Raw genomic sequence first — 10,631 nt, 5'->3', positions numbered from 1 at the left:
ATTCCCAACAATTGATTCCCTAACTTTATTGCCTAACAAGTTTATGAACTCATTTTGAATTTCTGGTGGCAAATAATGCGTCTTCCCATATTTGATTTATGTAAGAGGTGTTTCGTAACTTCATCAAATTCAGCAAGAAATTTCAAAGATGCTAGGAAGTTCCCAGGATTGGGTGAATTCAGTTTTTCGTTGTGACCACGTAAGTTTGAGTTTGTTTTTGCTAAGTACTTATTAGCTAAAACAAGCTTCAGTATATCTCTCCAATACTGCTGATTTATCAAAATTGCCCATAAAACAGTTCATCTGGTTCTGCTTTAAGCTTTTCTTCTTCTAACTTCTTTCCGTCTCTCAGGTTTCTTCCATTTGTCGAAACCAACTCCTGGTTGCTCAATGCACTAGATGTCTTGTCTGATGCCTCGGAAAACAGTACACATGCAAAACAAAGCAGAAATCCCAAGTGTGGAGAGAAGAGGAGCCAAGATCGGTGAAAAATTTCTCCTGTTGGAAGCTTTTTAGTGAACCATAATGTTAAACTTCGTGATTTATTTTGGGTAAACTCTACTGGAAACAGATACCGTTTGTCTTTGTTTTGGAAAAACAAGCTACCCTTTAACACAATCTTTGCTCGCAGGTCCTCAGATATAATTCCAGGCTGGATATATCCGGTCTTTGTACTTAATTACAGCTTCTTCCACTTCTGGAAAAAGTGATTTTGGAAGACCATCACTTGACTCATCATCACTTAGTTCAGATGTGTTCTCTGACTGTGGTAAAATGTATTCCCCTGGAGTCTCTTCAGTGCTACTACCTTCATCAAGAGACATTTTCAGTTCTTCGACTGCTGCATCTTTGTATGAATCATCTGAATAGTGATACTTTTCTTCGACACGTTCATGGTCTCCTTTGTTTTCAGTGCTCTTATCAGGTTTCTTCTTAAATGGTAAGGATGATGAAATAAACTACCCTATATACCAAGTTACTTCCTGAGAGTAACACTGCACTAGTCAGCGCTATGGAAGTCACTCCTTGAAATTGAGAGTAACCCCGCACGGAAAGAGTTAATAATCTGTGTGGAATACGTACAACAGGTTCACTAACTTATATAACAATGTGAAAAGTAAGATCACATGACAGTGACGTATTATTTAATTTATTTAAAAAACAAATTTCGGACACTCATTAGGGGTCCCGGGGGGATCTTCAAATTCTCCCCGTCCTCCCCCCACCATAGCTACGCCATAGATACATTGAATGTGATTACGTCGATAAGTAATCAGTTTTAGTAAATTGGGGAATGAAAATATTACTCTAAAGCTAAAGATAAGGTGAAAATAAAATACTAGGGATCGAGCTACAATGGTAAGGGTTTGATATGATAAATCGAAACCATATTCACCCAAGGAACAGTAAGTTCACAAGACATAATAATAGTCATGGGGGATATAATAGGAATGTAAAATAATTAATCTCACAAGCGCTCTGTAAGTTTAGCACGGTTATTTAAGTTCTTAGACAGCACTTAGATTCATGAAAAGTTATCGTTTACATTAATCACTAAGATTCAGGGATGTATAAAACATCAAATATAATAACTATGGTTTCAAACTTAGACAACCATAGCGGCATTAATAATATATGAAGCTATAGCATCGACATAAAATAACACAATGCCCATGCATAACAAAGTAATAATGTAACGATCTAATGACGGGTTTTGTACACACACATTCCTATTAAATAAAATAAGTATAGTAAAATATTTACACTCACCCGTTTGTCCCTAATGGAACCTCACAAAATAAACTCTCCAACAGAGGAGACTATATGAATTCTAGCGGGCCTAACTTAGAATGCTTTGGTCTCTTTTTATATATAGATGGGACTATTTGTTGCACGGGTGGGGAAGAAAGCTAGATGATTTTCTCACAATCATAAAGTTCAGTTCCATAGAAAACCCAAACTAACATAAACATTGTCAACAATGCTAGCGGGTCGGCATTCATCCTGCCCTGCTATATACAAGATGTCAACCTTTGATGGCGTCTTCCCATTAAACTAATGAGTGAATATTTTATCCTACATTTTATCACAGCCAACTCATACATGATATCGCAAACTTTGAAATTATGTGACAAACTCATACTGTGTGAGTAATGCAAACAAAACAAAACAAAAAAAAAAAACAACAATTTTCTAGCAAAGTAGAAAATTATATAAAATAAAAAGAAAGAACGAAATGCCAACCTATTAAGTCTGGGTGTTATCTTACACATCATTTGGCTGAGATTTCTAATTAATGTTGCAAGCATTTCTCTGGTTGATTTTCGACATTCGTGTTTTCAGATTGTTTATTTTCCTCTTAGCGTGTGTGTCATAAGTAGGCTATGCTTGTGTCACATAATCAATTTTCTCGTACCAAATTGAGCACAGACCTACAAGATGCTAAGTAGTGTTCCCTAGCTCGCCCTCTATACTTCTGTACACATTCCCCCCTGAACTTGTGTAGCTTCTTAACGTTAGGACGTGCTGGTTTAAAAGTCTGCTCTCACTCCAAGGCCCCCAATCATTGCGGAGTTATTGTGACGTTGTACTTGGGACTGGGGGCCTAATAGAAAGCTACGCGACATAGTAACCAAGTAAATTGGTGGCTTTAGACAGCAATGAACTTTGACCCGTTGTCACAGTCTCAGTTGACATTGCCTGATTTAATGTTCACGTCATGTTAAGAGGTTAAAAGACACGTGGAATTCCTGATATAGAAAACAGGAAGTAGAATGAATAAAGTTGACTTTGAGTTTAGACTACCCCTTAGACCGGGCGGTCAAGTAGTATATTTTGGTCCATGACGGACAGTAGCGACTTAGAAAAGTCGAGCAGTATTTACAGTTAAGAAGTATCTTTTAGGCAGTTGATGCCAGTGGTCTTTTTGAGACATGTATTACTGGTAGTTAATCAGTATTATTCTGTACAGTGTTACCCGCTGAGATGCGGACGTGATTTGTAATATACTCTGGAGAGTTTAACGTATTGGATATTTTTGATACCGCTGTTATGCGGATAGGATTTTCTTGACTTGTGTAACTAACAAGGAGTGCAGTATTATTATTATGTTGTTAAAAAAACTTTATGTTTTGTCTGCTGTTTTTCTTTCAACTTTTGTTGTTGATTTGAGATTATTATTTCCCCTTTTATATACATTTTATATAGCTACTATCAGCCATCTATTTTCCAAATCCCATTTGTCATCATCTCATCTTTATCACAAACTGCCATGTTCCTTTTGTCCATGTAGTGCGGAATCTTGGAGTTTTCTTCGACTCAACACTATCTTTCGACCCACACATAAGTCAGCTCTGCAAAGGTCTTTATCTGCAGCTGCGCAGATTAGGCCAGATCCGACCATATTTAACAACAGAGTCAACAAAAACGCCAGCTGTGACATAAATACTCTCCCGCCTTGACTACTGCAACACCGTGCTAGCAGGTATACCTGATGACAAAATAGCCAAGCTGCAACGTATACAGAACAACGCCGCTCGAATAGTCCTTAAAAAAACTAGACAAGATTCTTCTACTACGCTCTTGCGCACGCTCCATTGGCTTCCCGTGAAAGCGAGAATCGATTACAAGGTCGCCAGACTTTGTCATCAGTGTATATATAACAATGAGATGCCCTTGTACCTTAGCGAACTGATTACTCCATATGTCCCCCAGAGAGCCCTGCGCTCAATGGACTCAACGCTTTTAGTAGTGCCACGTTTCTCCCTCAAAAGCTACGGTCTGCGTGCTTTTTCAGTTCACTGACCAAAGGTTTGGAACTCACTCCTCATTGATCTCAGACAGACAACATGCTACACCACTTTTAAGAAGAACATTAAGACCTATCTGTTTAAAACTTTTTTAGATTAACTGTCATTTTAGGTCTCGTGTTTTTGTTTGTAATGTTGTTACAGCGCCTTGAGCCTATATTTTGTTTGTTAACAGCGCTTTATAAATAAAATTATTATTATTATTATTATTATTATTATTATTATCTCCCCATTGTGCTCAAAAGCAATTTTACCAATCTGACAAATGCACCTCAGTCGAGGGCATCGATAAGGTGCATGAGAGACATGTCCTAACTTGTCTTTATTTATCCGCAGCCTCCCTCAGGTGTCTGCCTATTCGCTATTTACTTGGCATTGTCTTCCTAGTCAACTGCCTATTTGCTATTTATCGGATCAATTGCCTATTGCCCATTTGGCACTATTGCCTTCGTACTTATTGCTATTCAGCACTGCACTGTTGCCTACTTGCTATTGGGTATCATCTACTGCCTACGTGGATCTACTCAACTCTACTACTTGGCGCTATCGGATCTATTTGCCCGCCTATTCGACAGCCCACCTGTCGACTTATTAGATACGACGTCCCTATAGACCCAGATTCTGTGCGAGACGTCATAGCTACGCCAAACCCTCCGCAACTCACTGGACTTATCCTGCTAACTACGCTGCCCCCGGCAGATCAGATCTGCCCGCAGTATACTTGTGCCCACGGTAGCCGGCCACCCGCCCTACTGTGCCCACTACAGATATAAGAACTTTGGATTGAGACTCCACAAGAACTGTATCACCGGCGTCCCTCTATCCGCTAGAGCGCCACCTCCAGCTGCAGAACATCAAGCTAGGACACAACCAGCTGCGACATCAACAGGACATCCAGCTAAGTCAGAGGACAAAGTGACATACTCTCTTATTAAGTGCAAGAGTGATGATTAGAGATATTATTGATTAGAGATAGATGCAAACCCTCCCCCTTTTTATTCTTATATGTAAATATTTATGTAAATAAATATTCTTCATTTTTAACTTTGTATCTTTCTTTCATTGCTTGTCTTGTTGCGTGCCTGCTTCCGATTTATATGCTGACGGGTAGGTGTGTGCTTTAAAAATAATCATCCCCATGACATTAAACGCGCCAAACACACGTCACATTCCCCAACCTGTCACAGTCACGTGTCAAGAGTACTCCAGGAAGCACGAACCCAGCATTCCACGACATTCGCATTCTTCAACATTACACCATTTAACTATTTACACTTGTCCTATGAACATTGAAGTGTTACATCGACCTTGAGGTGTCCTCCATTTGTATATTTTGCGTTTGAGTTTCCAAACTACGAAATTATTCTCAAAGATTCCAAAACTTGAGTTCACTAAGGTATTTGTGTCAGAAATGTGTAAGAAAAGTTAGAAGACGTTAGGCCTTAAATAAGTGGGAAGCGTGGTCGAGAGATAACCTACGCTTGACTTGGCTACATATGAAAGGGGGCTCGAGGTTCGACATCCGTTTCGAGCAGAGTTGTGTTTACTGAGCTCCTAAAGGCATCACGGAAAACCTTTTCCCAGATACCCCCCCCCCCCATTAGTCAACAAATGAGATTGGACCATAGCGTTCTGAGTTATGCTTTAAGACGTAACGCTGGTATAATTTATCTTAAATCTCGGTTCTATTTCAAAGTACATTTACTTTCAATATCTTGTGTTATTTTTACTTGTTCTATACAGTGAAAATGTCGTCAGAAAGACCATTTATATAAATAAGAAACAAAAGTAAATCTATAACTGTTCGTAGTGGGACAACACCAGAGTCAACATTTAATTGGTAGGAATGTTGAGTTTTTATGATTACATTTTGCGCTCAACCTATTGGGAAATCCTTCTTGTTATTTTATTTTAGCATGGAGACAGACAATACGTGCTGGTACTAAACTCGCTCAGAGCAAAAGAAATGAAGCGGCTTTTCTAGAGGATGAGAAAGAACGCTGCCATAAAACAGGTATATTCGCGTGCACGAACTGTGGCAAACTCTGCCGCTCCAAAATCGGCTACTTTAGTCACATCATAGTCTCCCCGGACCCAAGAAGAAACAGAGACCAGTGATTCATCTGAACGCATCCAGAAGGAACAATATTTTTGGAACGCATTTATTCCTTAGTAGTCTGAATACCCGGGTACCTGAAAATTTCAAAGCAGCGATCAAGACTAAGAATGTTAAGGGTGTCTTTTTGTTTTTAAAGCACATTTTTCTTTTGCATTGAAATATTGCGAACAAAAAAAGAACAAAACGTGAATAGAAATAAAAAATAAATTACAAATTTTGAATGCTAATTATGGTTAATCTATGTTCTTGCTACCAATCGATCAATGTAGAAGAATCAAACTTTGAGACGATGTCCGATTTCCAGCTCCACTGTTGACTCAAGCCCCATTTATGTTAGGACAAGCTTTAAGTTCATCAAAATCTCATGAAGAATACATGCACAAATTTCGTTGACTAGGTTAGGAAAAACTCAAGACTCTAAAAGTACTAGTAAGCAAATATCTAGGATAATTAATGAGGCCATCTGTTGTGAGGGTAATTTTGTGATTTAACATGCGAGTATCATCCCAATGCTGTATTCACTGACCTACATGTCTGTGTTTGTATCATTTTTAGGTATATTTATGTTTAAATGGTGAACAGAGGGTGCGAATGAGTTCAATTTAAAAACAGAGAAATATACTTAAATGAACTTCTGAATAGGAGAGTTACAGTGCATGTCAAAACATTTCCCATGCTTCTCTCATGCAGTCATGATGAAGTGCTAGCAAGAAAGAAAGAACTAATGAGCTTATGAAAGGTGAGGGTCAGGGTTGAGATGTTTAAAAAAGAAACATTTAATCTCATTGCTTTAAAAAAAATAGAAATGCATTAGGACCACTTCGCATGCGGCCCGCTAGGCCACCTCAAAAAATTATAAAAATAATGTTAAACTATTACGCTTAAAAAAAGAGATGATAAGCTACTTGAATTGAAAAATAGTATTTGTTAAACTGAACAACGAGAGTGAGTCTACAGTGAAAGCCAGCTACATTTTGTAAAACTTAATTGCAAGCCATAGCAAATCATTTAGTAAATGGTTTTTTTTTTAAGGAGTGTGTCGTTAAAGCCGAAGTAATTTGTCCAGAAAATGTGAAAACATTCAAAGAAATAACATTGACTAGAAACACTGTGGCAGATATAATAAATGACATATCAGTCAGCTTGCGTGAACAATCAAAGAACAAAATAGTTGATTTTGAATTAGTTTCATTGGCTCTCGATGAATCAACTGATGTGACGGGTGTAGCACTGTTGGCTATATTCATAAGGGCCTGTGACAGAAACTTTGAGATACACGAGGAACTACTTGAGCTCTGTTTTATGCATAACACCACAACAAACGAGAGTGTTTTTTGAGAAATAACAGGAGGTGATATTGTTTAGCTAGTCTAACAACGGATGGCGAACCAACCATGAAATGAAATGGTTTTGATTCAAAGCTACTTGAAAAAAAAAAGGAGACTGATGCTAATTTTAAATTTGCTCATTTTCAGTGCACCATTCACCAAGAAACATTCTGCGCAAAATAGGCCTAATTACAGTTCAAACATGTCATAAGACCGTTTTCAGTCGCTCTCAATTTTATTCGTGCCCGTGGCTTAAATCATAGCCAATGAATGTGTTCCCTACGCTGGCTCTCCTGTCATAAAGTATTCAAGAGATTTTTGCACTGCGTGAGGAAATTGTACAGTTTCTGAACATGAAAGGTGAACCTGTTGAACATTTCCAAAACTCACGAATGAGTTCAGAATTTGGTATTTATAGTTGATCTCATTGGTCACCTGCAAGACTTCAATTTGAAACTTCAAGGTAAAGACAAAATTGTTACAACTGCGTGTGATGATGTGAAGTGCTTTCAAGCAAAGTTACGACTGTGGATAAACCATAGTGTCACGTACGCTTTGTCTATATTTAGCCAAGGTCTGCCGGCTAGATCAGCTAGCTCGGGAAATTCCAGCATGCAACAAACTTCTGTTTTGGAATAAATGGGATTGGTTAGAAATATTAATTATTGTCCGCTAAGCTATATTTTATTGGTCAATTGATTAACCAAGCGACAAAGAGATATTTGTCACATGGTAACGCCCAAAGGTCTAAGAAGATTCTAGATATTACCGCCAGTCTCGTGTTGGAACTCAAAGGAAGATGACATGATCATATTATTGTGTAGATCATTTAAACTAGTAGAAATATAATTTGTGTTTTATTCTATCACAGTATATCATTGTAATTATTTGTGAATAGCTTTTCCAAGTTCTGAATGAAAGTATTTGTATTTGACGAGGAGAAGTTTCTTCATTGAATTTAATAATAACATACTTAGATCGTCTTATCGACTAGCAACTTCAAGATGATCCTCTTATCAACTGGCAACTTCTAGATGATCATCTTATCAACTAGCAACTTCCTTCTAAATGATCATCTTAGCAACTGACGATTTCTAAATCCTTGGCAACCACGATCATTGATTGTGCAATATAGATCAAGATAATCTTCAACATGACATCCAACATCATAAAAGATCGTGACACATAGACTATATATATATATTCACTTCTCAACGTGTCAGGAACTAAAAAGATTAAATACGGCCAGTGGCGTCAGTAGGGGGTACGGTCCGCACCGGGTGACACCCGTTAGGGGGGTGACATCCAAGTAAAAAAATGCACTTTGTGAATAACTGACAATTAAAAAAAAAATAAACGACAGTTGGTAAATATTGGAACATGTTATTTACAAATAATAAATAGTTTTATAAACTTTTTTTATTTCGACTAAACATATTTTAATTGTTTAATGAAAGTCTATCAAAAGGTTTAAAATGCTATATCATACTAAATATATCAATATTTATATATATGTCACAAGTATACAAGCTGCATGCATGTTTCTGCATTGATTATGCTTTGATTCAAAAATGTTTTAATCGAATCTATTGAATTTGTAGCTAGCACCGTAATATCAGGATGCCAGCCAATAGTTACTGTTTAACAAATGACGACATTCTTCAGGCATAATATATATATATATTTTTTTTTTTTAGAATTGGAAAGTAAATAAGTGGCCATTGAGATTTCTGAAGATTATAATTCTATTTCATTTTTCTGTAAAAGAAGCTCTAGCCAAGATGAATGAAATGTTACAATGTGTCTGTCCACTGATATACTTGAATATTTTAGGGGATTTTTATTCTTGGCTAGTGCCAAAAAAATGTAGGTCTATTCTTTTGTTGTCGACTATTTTGAACTAATTGTATTGAAATGAAATACAAACTTAATTTAATGTATAGTTGAGATTAAGTCCTATATTGGAATATTAAAAGACGTATGAAGAATTGGAAAACATAAGAATCCGGATATTGACAAGGAAGTCGTTGTTATGATGGATGGAAAGAAGAAAAACAATGGAAGGAGATATTGCACGGAACTTTTTTGTATAAAAGCAAAATATTTGAAATAGTGTGACCATATTAACAACGAGTCTTTATTGAATAAAGAACTTCCACGAGATGATGGAAATTGTATGTACATAAAACCCATTGCTGACAGTACATTTGTTATGTTAAAAAGTTTATAAATGTTATAGCAAACGACTTAAAAAATATTAGAGTCAGAATGGCTGTAAGCAACTTTGTATTTTGTTTGACAACACACCTGACATAGCACACACTGATCAGATTCAGAAGTTGTAAGATTTTAAGGGAGACCAAAAATAAGCTGATGAGATCAACTTAATATCTTAAATTTCTAGAAAAGGTTGAGCTTGAATGTATATGTGAATCTCAAAGATATGAAAATGCAGCTTCAATGTCTGGAACCATGAGTACAGGAAATTTATTAAGAACCAACAGAATAGCTATTTAATATATGTATATAAACATTCACTCAATCTATGTGGTCAACATTCTTTTTCAGAAATTAGCTGTTTGCCGAGCATTATTTGATACGATTGAGATACTTTTTTCGTTCTGAAATTATTGCCTCTAGAGGCGCAGCTTAAGATCTTTTATTTTACCTATCTTTATTTTTTTAGGGGGGCGGGGAGAAATGTAGCCTACTAGAAGGCCAAAGATACACACGAGTAGGCCTGTCTTAAAATTATTGACAATGTGGGGACTAATTAAACAAAAGCATAACACTTTAGCGCTAAGTGTTTTTTAAAAAAAGGCTCTCCTAAAAAAAAAAAGCACTGTGATTCAGAAGAAATAAAAATTAAAAACAAGAAGAAAATGTCAGGCGAGTAATCACAAGATGCCGGACTCACTATTTAAGATGAGAAGAAGAGGTTCATTCTTATGTGCATTGATCGTTTTTTAACTCTGAGCTTCAACTCCTACTGGAAGCAATCACTGATGTAGGCCTATCAGATAAATTTGGAGCAATCCAACCGAAAAATTCTATAGTTCAACAACCAACGAAGTATTGTAGATGCCAGTTTCAAAATATTGGCGTATATGAGGAAATGATTTTTCAAAAGACGACATTCAAACAGAAATAAAATGACTGAGAAGAGCTCTCAAGGCAACAAAAGTTGATCTTGAAGAAAATAAAGGTTGACTGCTTGATTCATATGCCACTTAGACCTTAAAAACTATCTCCATATCATTTAACAAAGCCTTCAACCGTTTCTTACCATCTGCATATCTATGGCGTCTCATGTGAAAATGGATTTTAAAATTAAAATTAAGAACTTTTTGAGACAAAGGAACAAACGACACTTTC

This window comes from Biomphalaria glabrata, chromosome 7 (assembly GCF_947242115.1).
Source record: "Biomphalaria glabrata chromosome 7, xgBioGlab47.1, whole genome shotgun sequence".
Taxonomy (NCBI): domain Eukaryota; kingdom Metazoa; phylum Mollusca; class Gastropoda; family Planorbidae; genus Biomphalaria; species Biomphalaria glabrata.
This window is presented reverse-complemented; position numbering follows the sequence as displayed.